We start from the raw sequence: 15,377 nt of genomic DNA, 5'->3' as shown, positions 1-15,377 counted from the left end.
AAACTCAGATCGGCAGATTGGTGGATGTGGGATTTAGTAGTGCGCAACATTTATTCAATGTTTTAACATAACTCATCAGTGTGTAAACAAAGGGATGGGGCCTGCATCTGTGTTTTACGTGTGCGATGTCTGATCTCCGTTCAGACTCCGTGCAGACTGTAGGCTGTTATTTTCAGCAAATAACAGGTACCAGCTTCCTTTAAGAGGTTTCTATGAAACATCCTCCCTTTAAGAGATTGAGTTCCCTCTGGTGGTAAAAAGTGCGAATTGCATTGATTCCATGTGCAAGGCCTGGAAAGGAAGGCTGATTGCAGGTAAGTCCTTGGGTGGGTCCAAACTTGCGTCCTGCCTGCGTAGGGTCCATCGGGCGCGGGGTACTAGCGCATTGCGCTACCCCCGGCCGAAACGGACCCTTATCCAATTTTTCTCCCGTGATTTCTAGCCCTGGAGCTGGGTTCAAGGTTAAAATACTGCATCTCCTAGGATGAATCCAAAGTACCAACTGACCTTAGAAATGTTGTGGAAATTATTTTTAAAACTGTATGGGTTTAGCATGATAGCTCTGAGCATTATTGCTTAGTGTCCTGGATCAGCAACAACACGTTCAGATCCAGATCTGTTCAGTTCTCAGTATGGTTGCCAACCCTCCCGGATTGTCCAGCAGTCTCCCGGAATGAAAGATGAATTTCCCGGGGACTGCTGCGAGCAATCCAGGAGAAAAATCACAGGAAGTAGAGTTTGCACTTTGGCATTCGCAGTTCGTTCCTGTGGGCTTTCTTTTCCAAACTGCTTTGTCCCTGCTTGTGGTGTCCCTGCATCTTCCATTAGGTCCTGCTCTGTCCTTCTTTATTTGAAATGACTGAGCGGGACACTGTCACTCTCAGTGGTGTTTGGGGAGCTTGCTGTATTTGCCATGAGTACAGGCCCTGTTGCACCGCTCCTGCACTTTGCCCTCTCTAGTCCTCTGAGCTAAAACCAGTTTCCTATTTCGAACCCGCTGCACTTTCGAATACTTCAACTCAAATTTCATGAACTTTGTGAAACCTGTATTAAGCACTTCTGGCCAAATTACTGTTATTGTGAATATGGTGTTTGCAGAGTGTGCACTCAGGAATCTGCTTTTATAACAAACTTTAATGTAAAACAACTATCTGCCTATCGAGGAAATGCATCAGTATTTTGCTTTAGCTGTATTTGCACTAGACGATCGGAACTATTTTGGAACTGGTTCATAGTCATTCGTGTATTTTATGATCATTCACATGCACTTTCAAATGTTTTCATTATCGTATGCTCCCACAGTAAGGGAACAGCTTATTTTAATGTAGATTTCAATTTGATCACCTCAACTTCATCCTCATCCATGCATGGGACGCACAAACACAGGGGTGGCTCAATAGACCTGGCAGTTGGGCTTGTGCTGGGTGCCTCCTCATGAGAGTCTGTGAGTGTCCTGGGAGTGACCTGAAGAGGAAGGGGCAGCAGAAAAGTTACTTTTCTCTTTCTTCCAGCCTTGGGGCCTCTCTCCAAGGCCTAAAGGTGAGCATCACTCTCAGGCCAACAGCTGTGCTCCTGTTTCTGCCCCCAGTTCCCAGTGCCAGATCCTGAACAGGTTAGACCTGTCTAGTGTCTGGCATGGGAGGGGAGAGAAAAATTGGCTCTGTTTTGTCAACATAAAGCAGTAGCTCTGGTCAAAAGGCTACATTCACAGCTGATCTTGAGTTTTTTTGGCTATTATTTAAATTGTCAACATTTTGGAACTTTGTTAGCTTTTGAGAGTTTTCTAGATTTGGAGGGGGAACAGCACCGAATCTCAAATTAATTAATATCCCACAGCCAGAAAGATCATCAATGAACGTCCAGAGACACAGACAAACTAGTCTGCTTCAGGCCCAAGATGATGGGGAGGAACACCACAAATGATCCAGTCTGTATTAGTAACACTGTCCTAATTATGAAAGAGTCAATTGTTATCAGGGGAGATCCTAATTTATGGATTTGAATTTAAACTTATGTTTGTTAAAGCCATTAGTTACCTTGGAAATGTTTTGTTGCTTTGTTGTATGGTACTTTGGGATCAGAGTTAAAACAGAGTATTAACAATAGCTAAAGCTGAAAGCGAATTTAAGCTCCCTAGTATATTTCTCTTTTAAAGCACACAGGTAGGCCTCTGCTATGTCCAGAGAGTTGTTGCTGAGCAATGCTTAATGGGTTACATAAGGACCACTCTGATGTCCCAAATCACTTTCCATTTTGGATACCTCCGCACGTTCTCTCCGCGCCCCCACCCCCCCGCCTTTACTACCAGATCACATTATTAATATTCTCATTATCTGGTTTGGGAGGTTTTTGCCTTGATGGTCCTCCAAAAATACTTTTATCTAAGATTAAATGTTTTTTGGCGCCTCGCCCTCCATTCGGAGTTTCTCTGTAGGCCTACTGAACACTTTCTGTATTTAAGGTAACAAACCAAGGTGACTTGGTGTCACAAGAATGTGGAGGTTAAACCACAGCAAACATTTCCCCCGATCAGAAAAAGGTAGATCATCCCCTCTTACATCTCCACCCCGTATTTCAACTTGCTTTTAAGTGAATGGAAAATATTTTAACATGATGCTCCGCCCAGCCCAGTTCCTGAATTTCTAGCTATCCAAAATTAAAATCTAATGTTGGAGGGTCCCCTCAATCACCCAATGCCCCAAAACCAGCATGGTACAACATTCAATTCTTCATCTGTGCTGAGAAGATTGATCTCAGCCAAGACGGCACTGGGATGCTCCAAACTGGTCTAGAGAAGATGAAAATTCTTGTGGTTATCAAGTGATCTCCTCCTAGAAAGCATTGAACTGCACCCCATCCTTTCCAGGAGAGATAGAAAATTAGAAAAGAAAGAGAATCTAGGGATCAAAAGAACCAGTTGCTGGTTCTTTCATGTCTTTAATACAAGGTTTAGCAAGTCACCTGATTTAGCAAGTCACCTGAAAGCATCTGTGGATTCAATCTGCAAGTGGAATCTGTTGCACAGTGGGCTCACTGCCCTCCTCTCTCATTCTAACTTCACTTTCAACATCATCGTCGAGGTGGTCTTTCACAAGTCAAAATTATTATGGAAAATAATTGTGCATAATTTCTAATCATCTGAAATAAACAAAGACTATATTGGAATAAATGATTTAAAGTTAAGATCGGGTATTGACGTTGTGGTCTTAATCAGCGATAGAGACTCCTCGGGGAGCTTGTGTTATTGGCTAGACTCTTCGCAGCTGTTTCGTTGAATGTACTTTACAGCAAACCTTGAACGATTTACTTAATGTATTGCCATTTACTTGGATGAACACAAATTCCCTTGGTTCAATTAATGACTTGTTGAAAACTGTTGAAAGGTTTAATGCATTTGAGAGGCTTGGTTGGTATTAACAATTCTTGTCAGGATTTAAAGGGTAACCAAACTGTGGTGAGGGAGATGAGGAACACATTGGTTAATCATAGAATGATACAACACAGAAGGAGCCCATTCGGCCCATTTTGCCTGTGCCAACTCTTTGAAAGAGCTATCCAATTAGTCCCACTGCCTGTTCTTTCCCCATAGCCCTGCAAATTGTACTCCTTTTATTTGTATTATTCTGTGAATGGTGCTTTCATATGACCCCGTTGTACCTCTTGAGTCTTGTCCCCACATAGGCTTTGTTGCACTTCTTTGGTTTATCCATATTAACATTTTCTTCATTAAAGCATAAGTGTCTTGCATTGTAGTTCTTTATTTTTAATTGAATGTTTTTGTTTACAAATTCTTTTAAGCTATCAGCCTTGTCTCAGTGGTAGCACTGTCGTCTCGGAAGGTCGTTGGTTCAAGGTCCGCTCCAGAGACTTGAGCACATAATGTCAGCTGACACTTCAATGCAACGCTGAGGGAGTGCTGCACTGTTGGAGGTACCTTGTTTTAGATGAAATGTTAAGCTGAGGCCTCGTCTGTCCTTTCAGGTGGATGTAAAAGATCCATGGCACTTTTTGAAGTAGAGCAGGGGCGTTAATGTGGTGCCCTGGCCAATATTTATCCCTAAAACAGATTATCTGCTCATTTATCTTAATGCTGTCGTGGAACCTTGTTATGCACAAATTGGCTGCCTACATTACAACAGTGAAAAATACTTGACATTGTAGTACTTTAGGGGTCATCTTGAGGACATGAAAGGTGCTATATAAATGCAAGTTCTTTCTTTAACTCCATAAGTTGAGAATCCTCTAACGAGTTTAATATTTTTGATGTAATTTTCCAAATACATCAATAACCCTCCAATTGCAGTCATTTTACTTTTGTGCCAAAAAATAAATTTAGTAAATGAGAAAATGTTTCATAAATACTTTTCATGCCATTATGGAGGCTTTTTCTGCCCTCTTTACCACCACTGTGGGATGTAAATATGTTGTTTGCATGGATCCAGTAATTTTCTCCAAATATTTGAGGTAGGAGTTCTCAGCAACAACTGATTTCAGTCTAGATATCATTTTTCTGTCGGTAGAAATTTTAGCCTCATTGTCCAACTAGTTAAAGGGCTGTTGATCCCTGTCAGGCACACCTGCAGACTACTCTTAGTAACAGCCCCACAAATCCATACTGATGGATAATAACTTTGGGGAATGTAATAGACCAGAATGGAAGGGTGAATCAGGGTAACAGTAGAAATACTGCGACCAGCCTGATTGATTTATGAAGGAATTTGCTAGTTTGGTATCGCTTTCCTTTGTTTTTTAAATAGTAAGGTTACTGAGCGTATTGTAGCTGTGCGAAATTTTAACTTCTTGCCTGAAAAACATGATAATGTAGTTTTAAGTCACAATATTTAGAAATAGCTAATCAATGTCTGATGAGCAGATAGCCCCTGCATAGGAAATGGCTAAGGAAGTGAAATCTGTGGGGACAGACAAGTCAATGTACAAATGTCTTTGTGGCAAGGGTGCTGAAGTTAGAGACAAGCAGGTCTGTCTTTTTAATTTGACATAGTGGGGCACATAGAGGTAATCAATTAATGTAATATTGAACAAATGCATTGGAAGGTAGGCCAAAAGGTGATGTTAACATTGGGATTGGAAATGAATGCGCTGGAGAAACATGGGATGAGACAGGCCTATACTGGAAAATACAGAATTATAAACAGGCTCCCAAGGCAGTATAGTAATAAGAGATGACATATGCTGAGTGATAAATTAGTTGGTATTTACTGCTTCGAATTGCAGTAATTGTTAATCAAGCAAAAGGGTGTCATCTACTCAGACAAATGTAATAAAGTTCATGTAAAGTCTGGGAAAGAAAAGGAAATTGTGGCTAAAGGTGGTCACATGGCAGTGATAAGAAAGGGGATATAGGGAGAGTGTCTGCACCCAGATGGGAAATAGCGATGACTCGTCCACAAGAGAGAAAGAGAAGTTGCTTGGCTGTGCTCCCGTACTCCCAGGATAGAGATAACCACGGTGTGCTGTAAGTGAAGGTTGCCCCATAGTGGCATGTGCTCCTACTGATATGGTTAATGTTGCTGTTTCACTGGAATAATTGGAGCCTGTCCTAAATAAAAATTGGATGGATGGATGGACATCAAAAAGCCTGAACCAGGACAAGACACGGTTCCCAATTGGTTAACATGGTGTAGAATGTTCTAATGGCAGTCCCACTAAACTCTGTCAGAGGACAGTGTAGAATTTTCCAGCGACAGTATCACTAACCCACGTCTGACACCATTGGAGAGTAACTCCAGTAACAGCATCACTAACCCCTGTCAGACACTATTGGAGAGTAACAGCATCACTAGCCCCTGTCAGATACCATTGGAGAGTAACAGCATCACTAGCCCCTGTCAGACACTATTGGAGAGTAACAGCATCACTAACCCCTGTCAGACACTATTGGAGAGTAACAGCATCACTAGCCCCTGTCAGACACTATTGGAGAGTAACAGCATCACTAACCCCTGTCAGACACTATTGGAGAATAACAGCATCACTAGCCCCTGTCAGATACCATTGGAGAGTAACAGCATCACTAGCCCCTGTCAGACACTATTGGAGAGTAACAGCATCACTAGCCCCTGTCAGATACCATTGGAGAGTAACAGCATCACGAGCTCCTGTCAGACACCATGGGCATGATTTTTGCTCGGAGCCGGGAACCCAGTGGGTGGATCATTGTTCATGAGGGAACCCGGACGTCAAGTGAGCACGTCGCAACCTGTGATTACAACTTAATTGAAGGTAATTATTTTTGCTTCCAGATCTCCCGCACAGCAGCCAGCCAGACTGACAGGCTGGTTGCCTGTCAGGAGGGAAAGGAGCCACGAGTCGGAGGGGAAGGAGGGAGGGAGAGATCGTGGGCCACGGATGACATTGGGGGTGTGGGGGGGTCATGGAGGACATTAGGGGGGTGGGGGCCTTGGTGAAGATCGGGGGCAGGGAGTTGATCGGATCGGCAGTCGGATGAAGAGTTGGAGGTGGGGGGGATCTACCATTGGTGATTGGTGGGGGGCGGGGTTGGCCAACTGCAGGGGTCCGATTGCACCAGGTGAGCTTGTTGGGCCTGGATGACGTGCTCCTGTTCCTCCAGGCTCACAAACAGTGCAATAAAGGCACTCACCTCATGGATCCGCCCTTCTCGCCTGCTTTCACCTGATGACAATCAGAAGTCATGGGAAACCCGTGCAGTGAGCTTAAATTCATTTCAGCTTTAGATTCCACAAAAATTTAGTACCTCATCTACTTCAATGAGGAACATTGCCCCTTTAACAATACACATGGCCGGCATTAAGTGGGGACGGGACTTCCAAATGCACTTAGGTTAAACCCGGAAGTGGGCGTGTTGGAGCCGTGTTGCGGTGCAACTTCAAAAAACTGTTATTTTTACCTCCCACCCACCCCCAACCCACCCGTTCTTTGGGGTTAAAATTATCCCCCGGTAACAGCATCATCGGTTCATAGAATAGCACTGATGAGCCAAGTTATTTTTGAAGTTAGATTAGTGTGTTGATGACACAAGACCCAGACCATATCTAGCTTTAGCTCTTATAATAAACATTAGCACAGTGTAGAAAAAATCTTGAGTCTTTGTTCCACTTTAAAAAAATGTGTGTGTAAGTAATAATAGAAATGGATTCCACTGAATCAAGTAACATGACTACTGTGAAACAATTAGATACCCCCTGTTCTTCAAAAGCACCTCTACACTTTACCAAATATTATTGTAGCGTAAAGGGAAAGCATTGAGAGACAAAGACGCCACAACATGAAACATGATGCAATAAATGAAGACCAAAGAATTTGTTTGACTATTTTCTGGAAACAAGGATCTGAATGAACTAGTGATTTAGACACAGAATAAAATCAAGGGAAAGAATTATAATGGAAAAAAATGGCAGTTAGTCTGCCATGACAGCCAAGGTGTAATCCCCAGCAGACAAGAATCTAAAGTGTTCACATCTCAGAGCAACTTAGCTTAATGTGTGCAATTGGAATCAGCATCTGGTGCAGTGATTTAATGGTTTAGCCTGCAGTGGCGGCAGACAGTGTAGTAAAGGCTGTCGACACAGTGATTGGAACTAGAATAAACAGCATTACAAATAATTGCTGTCCTCCAGTAATAGCCTAAGTTTGGGGATTTGATCATTATAAAATGAAGCATCAAATCTTTCAAAACTTTAGGAACGGAAGGTCAGCCTAACATTGATTTTTGGTTAGCAGACTGCAAGCTGGTGGAAATTGATGTTGAAATTGCTATTTTGTTTGATCTGATGGGGAGATTTTCAACTCACAGCCACCCATTTCTTGCCTGAAAAACAGATCCCAGCAGCTAAAAATTGGGGTGGGGAAGGGAATACCTCGACCTCTCCAATGCAATATTCAGGCAGGCCTGTAAATGAACGAGCAGTCCTACACCAGCTGTAGGACTCCAATTGTAATTTTCAGGTAGAAATGGGCAGTGCGTGAACTGGGCAAGCTCCGCCCATTTGTACCAAGCATTGAGCAGCCTAATCAGTGGTCCTTAAAGGGACCGCCACTCACAAAACGGCCCAGAAAACATTACATTTTATTTGGAGGGCCCACAAAAAATTCTGGCCTGTTGCCAGCTTATTCAAAATCTCTAGGGTTTTCTCCTTGTAAGGAGTCAAGCATTGCAGCTTAGGTAACCCTAGCCCCCAAGCCTTCATTCACTGGTGCCAGTTAAGCACAGCCTTCTGCTACAAGCAGATAGAAAAGGGGCATATGTTGGATGGGTGGCCCTCAGCTCCATGATACTTAAATTCACTGATCTCACATCAACTACATGGGCACAGGTACATACAGTGCCTGAGCTCCGTTTCCCTCGTGACACTGTGCCAGAATTGTACGATCTGCCCCACAGTTACAAATTGATAAAAGTCAAGTTCAAGCCTAATGTCAGCAAGGAATTTGTCACTCAAAAACAGATGAATTCCTGGAATAATCTTCATGGTAGGGTACTGGAGGGAATATTCTGAAATCATTCAAGGTGAGGTTGGAATCTGAAATGGGGGACCATATGTTCCTATGGAAGCTAGATAGGCCAAATAATCTCAAATGATCTGCATTTGTCTTGTTTGTGTGTGTGTCTGTGTCCAAGAGGGAAAAAGAACTGTGTCTATGTGAGGGAGCTGAATGTCTCACCTGAATATTTGTATGAGACTCTGGCTGTGTGTATTCTCTACAAAGTCAATTTGTATTTGCAGAATATGATGTTCTCTTGTGACTGTTGCAGCTGATGGAGATTATTTACTCACCAACCTTCAATTGGAGTCCATATAAAGAATGAGGTACAAAAGTAATATCAAACCACGATCTCTTACAACACCCTTGTATCTTTGCAACCATAGCAACTGAAAACAAATGAAACCGAAGCATTTGAAGTTCACTGGCCCATGTTATATACTGGGATGCAGTAGATATGGTGATAGTTTTATTTTCTATCGGTTACTGAGGATAAAACATTTTTTATTTCAGAAGATTGCATTTTTAAGAAGTGCACAAAAGATCAAATACAGTCGGATGTTGATACATGTACTTTCAGTGACAGGCTTCATATTGTGCAATGTAATGGATGGCTAGTTGCAGTCACACTAATGATGCTTGCTGCCTTTTATCACTCCTGGAGAGAGTACTATCGCTTTATCCTGTATATAGCATTTCAGATATAAGTTAAAAGGCAAATGACAGGGGAATGGGTGGTGCAATGGATTAAACAACTCTGTTAACATGGGCCAAATCCAGTCCAGACTGAAAGTCTGCTCAACCTGCTGGCTTTAAGGGGGTCTAGATGAAATTTCATTGAACAGTCTCAAACAGTTCCTGGTAGGTATGAGCCCACAGCACAAAACTGCCCCTATTTTGGCATCTCACTCAGAAAGGCCACAAGATTGCTGGGAAATGGAAAATTATTCACTGGTACACTAGGTGCTTGTCTGAGTTTGGGGTGGGTGGGGGGGAGCACGGTAGTGTAGAGGTATTACACTGGGATGGAGTAGAGCAGGGAGATTCAAACTTTTTGGTGTGGGGAGACCCTGCAAAAACTGATACACATTGTGGACCCCTTGTTCTAACTTTTCAAAGTCAATGATGTGGAGATGCCGGTGATGGACTGGGGTTGACAATTGTAAACAATTTTACAACACCAAGTTATAGTCCAGCAATTTTATTTGAAATTCACAAGCTTTCGGAGGCTTCCTCCTTCCTCAGGTGAATGTGAAAATGAAATCCTCGAACCCTTCGCATTTATAAATCACAGAACAATACTTGGTGATTACAGACAGTGATTTCAACTGCCCGTTGCCAAGGCAATCAGTGTGCAGACAGACAGGTGTTACCTACAGATCCCCCGAATATACAAACCACCAAAAAAAGAGAGAGAGGCAGAAACATCGAAAAGACAGCAAATGACCCGTTGTATTAAAAACAGATAACATTTGTTCGCTGGTGGGGTAACGTGTAGCGTGACATGAACCCAAGATCCCGGTTGAGGCCGTCCTCATGGGTGCGGAACTTGGCTATCAATTTCTGCTCGACGATTTTGCGTTGTCGTGTGTCTCGAAGGCCGCCTTGGAGTATGCTTACCCGAAGGTCGGTGGCTGAATGTCCCTGACTGCTGAAGTGTTCCCTGACTGGGAGGGAACCCTCCTGTTTGGCGATTGTTGCGTCAAAGTCAATGCCAGCGACCCAAAGGAAACAGAGGAAAGCAGTCCTATTATAGCAGAAAACATTTTTTTTATTAGTACTGGCAATAGTAACAACATAGTAGGAAGTTAATAAACATAGCTAAAGCATAGAAAAAAATCTAGGCTATGGATTTCTCGAGAGGCTCTAGTGTTCTTAGACACTCCTACATGTCGTATCACTCAATGGGTAGAATGTGCTTCTCTCAATTTGAACAATGCCTGGATGTGGGAAAATTGCTGACACAGTGGTAATAAGGCAAAGTAGTTTCAGATGAGAATTCCAGATGTTAGTCAGGGAGTGGCTGAAAAACTCAGCCTTGGATGGTGAAGCAGGGACCAAGTAGCAATTCATAGTGAGGGACAAGGATGAAGACGGGGGTACATGGCTGGAGAAGGTATGCCAGAAAGGGTAAATCTTTTATATTTTGGTATAAAATCTGACATTTTTGAGATGGGGGCTGGAGAAAGAGAAGAGAAAGAAATCTCAAACAATTACAAAAATAAAAATGTAGGTATTGTAACTATAAAGATCGGTAACGACTTTCACCATTATCGTATCATATCGAGTATATTTTCTTTGTGTGTTATTTATTCGGTATTGGATATGGGCATGTTGATAGTTTTAGCCATCAGCAGCCTTTGTGAGCTATTGGCCCGAATGTCTATCTCATTTCTTCTCACTCCAGGTGGGAGCTCACAGTAGAGATGATCACACAAAGTGATAATGACATGTTTTTACCACGCATACAAAACACACTCAGCTGCTCTGCCCAGCGACACAGCACGCACAACGTTACACAGTTATCGTCACCAGACAATCCACTTGATGTCATTTCAAATAGCTTGCTTACTTACTTTAGCTAATTAAACTAAAGGAACTGTAAATATTTTAAGTAGATCTAAATTATACACAATTTTAGAATGAGTTGATCTGTGTATATGCGCACAGTGACTGGCTGAAGTCAGCAACTTGCAGATGCAGATCCAAAATACAGATTCAAACCAATTCACTTTTTTTTAAAAATGCTACTAAACGTATACATACTGCAGCAGCTGTCCACACCTTCCCTTTCTGGATCTTAAGTCTGTGTGAAGGCATAGCCCAGCTTGAAGGTTGTGACTGGCTAACTAATGTCAATGAGAACAAAGGGTTTCACTCTGAGGGTTGTGAATCTTTGGAATTCTCTACCCCAGAGGGCTGTGGTTGCTCAGTCGTTGAGTATATTCAAGACTGAGATTGACGGGTATTTGGACACTAAAGGAATCAAGGGATATGGGGATAGGGCGGGAAAGTGGAGTTGAGGTAGAAGATCAGCCATGGTCTGATTGAATGGTGGAGCAGGCTCGAGGGACCGTATGGCCTACTCCTGCTCCTATTTCTTATATTCTTATGTTCTTAAATGATTTTCCCCTCTCCCCCTGTCATGGTCAGCAGTGCCACACACTGGAGTCCTGGATGACAGAAATTGTGTTTTTTTTTTCCTGACATCATGATGGACCTCCAGGGATTGCCTTGAAGACCCTTGTTTGAAAACCTAAGAGTTAAAAGTGCTTTAGTGCATCTGATTAGGCTATACCTAACCTGCGAACGCTAGATGCTGACTTTAAGGCCTGGATTTTAACTTGGACCCAGGAAGAGAGCAGTGGGGGACTTTGTGGGATGCGAAACCCGTAAGTGAAGTTGGCAGGTCGGAATCTGCGATCGCAACTTAATTAAAGGATAAAAATTTTACTTCCAGGTTTCGTGCCCGGCAGCCAGCCAGATTGACAGACTGGCTGCCTGTCGGACAGGAAAGCAGCCCGGGAGAGATCAGGGTCTTCAGGGTTTGTATGGAGGGAGGGGGGTCGGGGAAAGATCGGGATCTTTGGGGTGGATGGGGGGAGGTTGATCGCGGGGCCGAGGGGGTGGAGGTAGGGTGAGCAGTTGGAGATCGTTGGGGAAGTAAGAAGCTGGCCATCATTGGGGAGATGAGGAGTCAGCCATCGTTGGGGAGGTGATCAGTCAGACATCAGTGGGGGGGGGTCTCGGACATCGGGGAGGTTCTCGGACATTGCGGGGGGTCTCAGGCGTCGGGGGGGTTCTTGGACATTGTGGGGGTCCGAGCATGGCAGGTAAGCTTGTTGGGCCTGGAGGATCCACTCCTGCTCCTGGCCCACAAGCAGTGCAATAAAGGCACTTACCTGATGATCCAGCCCTTCTCGCCTCCTTTTCACTGGCGAGATTCACGAGCCCCAGGAAACCCACGCAGGAGGCGGTAAATTTAAAGGTCAGTAAAATTCAATTTAAAAGACCTTATTAACGACTCACAAGGGCATTAATTGCCGTGAGAACTACCCGCCCGCCTAAACTATTTAAGGTCCCGATTGCGGCGAGTAGGTTACTCGCACGCATCCAAATGCGCTTCCGTTAAACCCGAAAAATCAATTATTTTAACTACCCACCCGTTCTTGGGGGTTAAATTCCTCCCTAGGTCTCTAATATCCCTTACCTTGATGACCACAAAATTCATAAAAAGAAAAAGCCATAAAGCACGTGACACAATCTACAGTGTCTTTGAAAGCAGAGGCAGGTTGATGGTGCCTGGAAGCTGTGTGCTCCTGCTCCCAGCTGCTCACTGTAGCAAAGCCATGGGATGCATTGTGAATGTGCAAACACCCTTAATCACCAGACATTCCACTCAGCTGTACATTGTCAGATGCGTTGAAGTATTTCAATATCACAATAAAAATAGAACTTGTTCAAAGCCACATTGACATTTCTCACTCTGTCTCTGCATGAATAGAATAGCTGACCAGTGTAGACCACTGATATTTCTCACTGTCACTGTATAAATAGGATAGGTGATGGGTACTTGTGTGACATACTGTCATTTCTCACTCTGCAAGTATAAATGGGATAACTGGTGGTAGAATGTGATGCTCTGACATTTCTCACACTGTTACTGTATAAATAGGATGGCCGACAGATACTGGTGTGACTCACTGACAATTGTCACAGTAATGGGGTATGTTTTCCACGGCTAGCACCCATGGAATTTGGCATTGAAAGTGGCAGTAAACGGGGGAGAAATGATAGCAGTATCAGATGCCATTTGTAGTGCTAACCCTAGTTTTCAATGAAAACGGAATCTATTAACGTTATTTTATCACCCATTGCTTAATAATGTCAATTAAGGACATGATAACGGGTACCTAATGCTGATTGGTACTCTTTTCCATTGGATGCAATAAATTTTCTGATTGTGATCAGTGCTCCCCACCTGAGTTACATTGGAACAGGTGTAAGCCATTTAGCTCCTGGAGCCTGTTCCGCCATGCTATTAGATCATGGCTGATCTGTACCTCAAATCTATTTACCTGTCTTTTCTCCACTTCCCTTGATACCCTTACCAAACAAAAATCTATCGATCTCATTCTTGAACGCTCTAATTGTCCTGGCATCCACAGCTTTTTGGGGAGAGAATTTCAGATTTCCACTACCCTTTGTGTGAAAAAGTGCTTCATGATTTCACTTCTGAAGGGCCTGCCTCTAAATTTAAGGTTATGCTCCCTTGTTCTGGTTTCCCCCACCAGAGTAAAAAGTTTCTCTGTATCCACCCTTTTAAATTCCTTTATCATTTTAAATACCTCAATTAGATCACCACTCAACCTTCTAAACTCAAGGGAATACAAGCTAAGTTTATGCAACCTGTCCTCATAATTTAACCCTTTAAACCCAAGTATCATTCTGGTGAATCTGCACTGTACCCCATCCAAGCCCAATATGTCCTTCCTGAGGTGCGATACCAAAAACTGAAAGCAGTACTCTAGCTGAGGTCTGACCAACTCTTTGTACAGCTGAAGCATAACTTCCTCACTTATATATTCAAACCCTCTTGAGATAAAGGCCAACCTTCCATTAGCCCCTTTAATTACTCTTTATACCTGTGCACTAGCTTTTAGTGATTTATGTACATGGAGACCTAAATCGCTTTGCTTCTCCACAGCTCTTAGTTTCTCATCATTAAGAAAATATTCCAATTTATCTTTCTTAGATCAAAAGCGGACAACCTCACATTAAATTCCATCTGCCATAATTTTGCCCACTCACTTAGTCTGCCTATGTCCCTTTGTAACCCCGTGCTCCCATCTACACAACTTACTGTGCCTCCTAACTCAGAGTTGCAGTTGTTAGCTCGATTCAGCAGTGATCAGCATTTCATAATGAAGAAAAATGGTAGGAGAAAGGGGACAATGTTGGTGGCCATTGTAATTCCCCCAGCCTGCCAAATCTAGCAGCAACAGATTCTTGTACGTTTACTGCACCAGGTCTCTATAGTCCCAGAAACTTTCTGAGCTTAGTCCCTCTGTCCCCTGGAGCTCCCTGCACATGGATGTGAAGTTGCTACATGCTTCATGGTGCACTGCAGTTGTGAGAATCCTTCATACATTGATGCTGAAAGGTCAGAGATGCACTGCTGCACATTCCCTGACATCTCCTGTAGTGTGTACAATGCAGTCTCAAAAGATATCATGATGGCCTTTTGCTCATCAATCAGCTCTCTTCTGAAGGAAAGCTCAGTAGGGTACCAAGCCCTTGCCTGTGCAACAAAGGAACACATGAGGCTTTGCTCCTAAGCAGCCACCTAATCTGGCTGTTCTTGACTTGTATGGGGTGCTTCACCCAGTGCTCCCTCCTCAAACTCACTATCGAATTCCCTGCAGTTTTAGGATTTGTGATGCTGCTTGTGGCAGTTGGAGTGTGTGACCTGCTGTAAAGTATTCAGTTCCTGGCTGCCACCACCTGATCTTGGGAAGATCCTATAGCAACAGAAAACTAAAAAGACTTCTAAGAGGTAAGATACCAATATATTGCCTGCCATGTTGCTGTTGTGCACCGTTTTCCTCTGTGCTACTGAGTGAGAGAGTGAGTAAGGGTAACAAAGGGACCAAAGAGGAATACTTCCGGTGTGGTGGCAGTGAGTATACAAACTATTCCTCCCCAACTCCTCCTACAGACTATGTGCCAAAACTGCTGAGGGCCATTTCCTCAATGTGGTTAGCTCTCTCTCATTAGTAGATTCTCGACCAATGCATGTCCACTAATGGTGCTTGTAAGAAGCCGTCTCCAGGAAGCATGTTAGGGAATGGATTTTCTTTCTTACGATTTATGTTATTCCACAAGATAATAGG

The 15,377-nt window shown here is 43.3% G+C and overlaps 1 long non-coding RNA gene across 1 annotated transcript; it reads left to right on the top strand.

Moving 5' to 3' along the window:
- Positions 1-266: 266 nt before the first annotated feature.
- Positions 267-15,039, top strand: LOC137334987 (uncharacterized). The gene is made up of 3 exons (XR_010966294.1): positions 267-314; positions 3,799-3,930; positions 14,910-15,039. It is a non-coding gene; the product is annotated as an uncharacterized lncRNA (long non-coding RNA).
- Positions 15,040-15,377: the final 338 nt, after the last annotated feature.

Source organism: Heptranchias perlo, chromosome 18, assembly GCF_035084215.1.
Source record: "Heptranchias perlo isolate sHepPer1 chromosome 18, sHepPer1.hap1, whole genome shotgun sequence".
In the NCBI taxonomy this organism is placed as follows: Eukaryota; Metazoa; Chordata; class Chondrichthyes; order Hexanchiformes; family Hexanchidae; genus Heptranchias; species Heptranchias perlo.
This window is presented reverse-complemented; position numbering and strand designations above follow the sequence as displayed.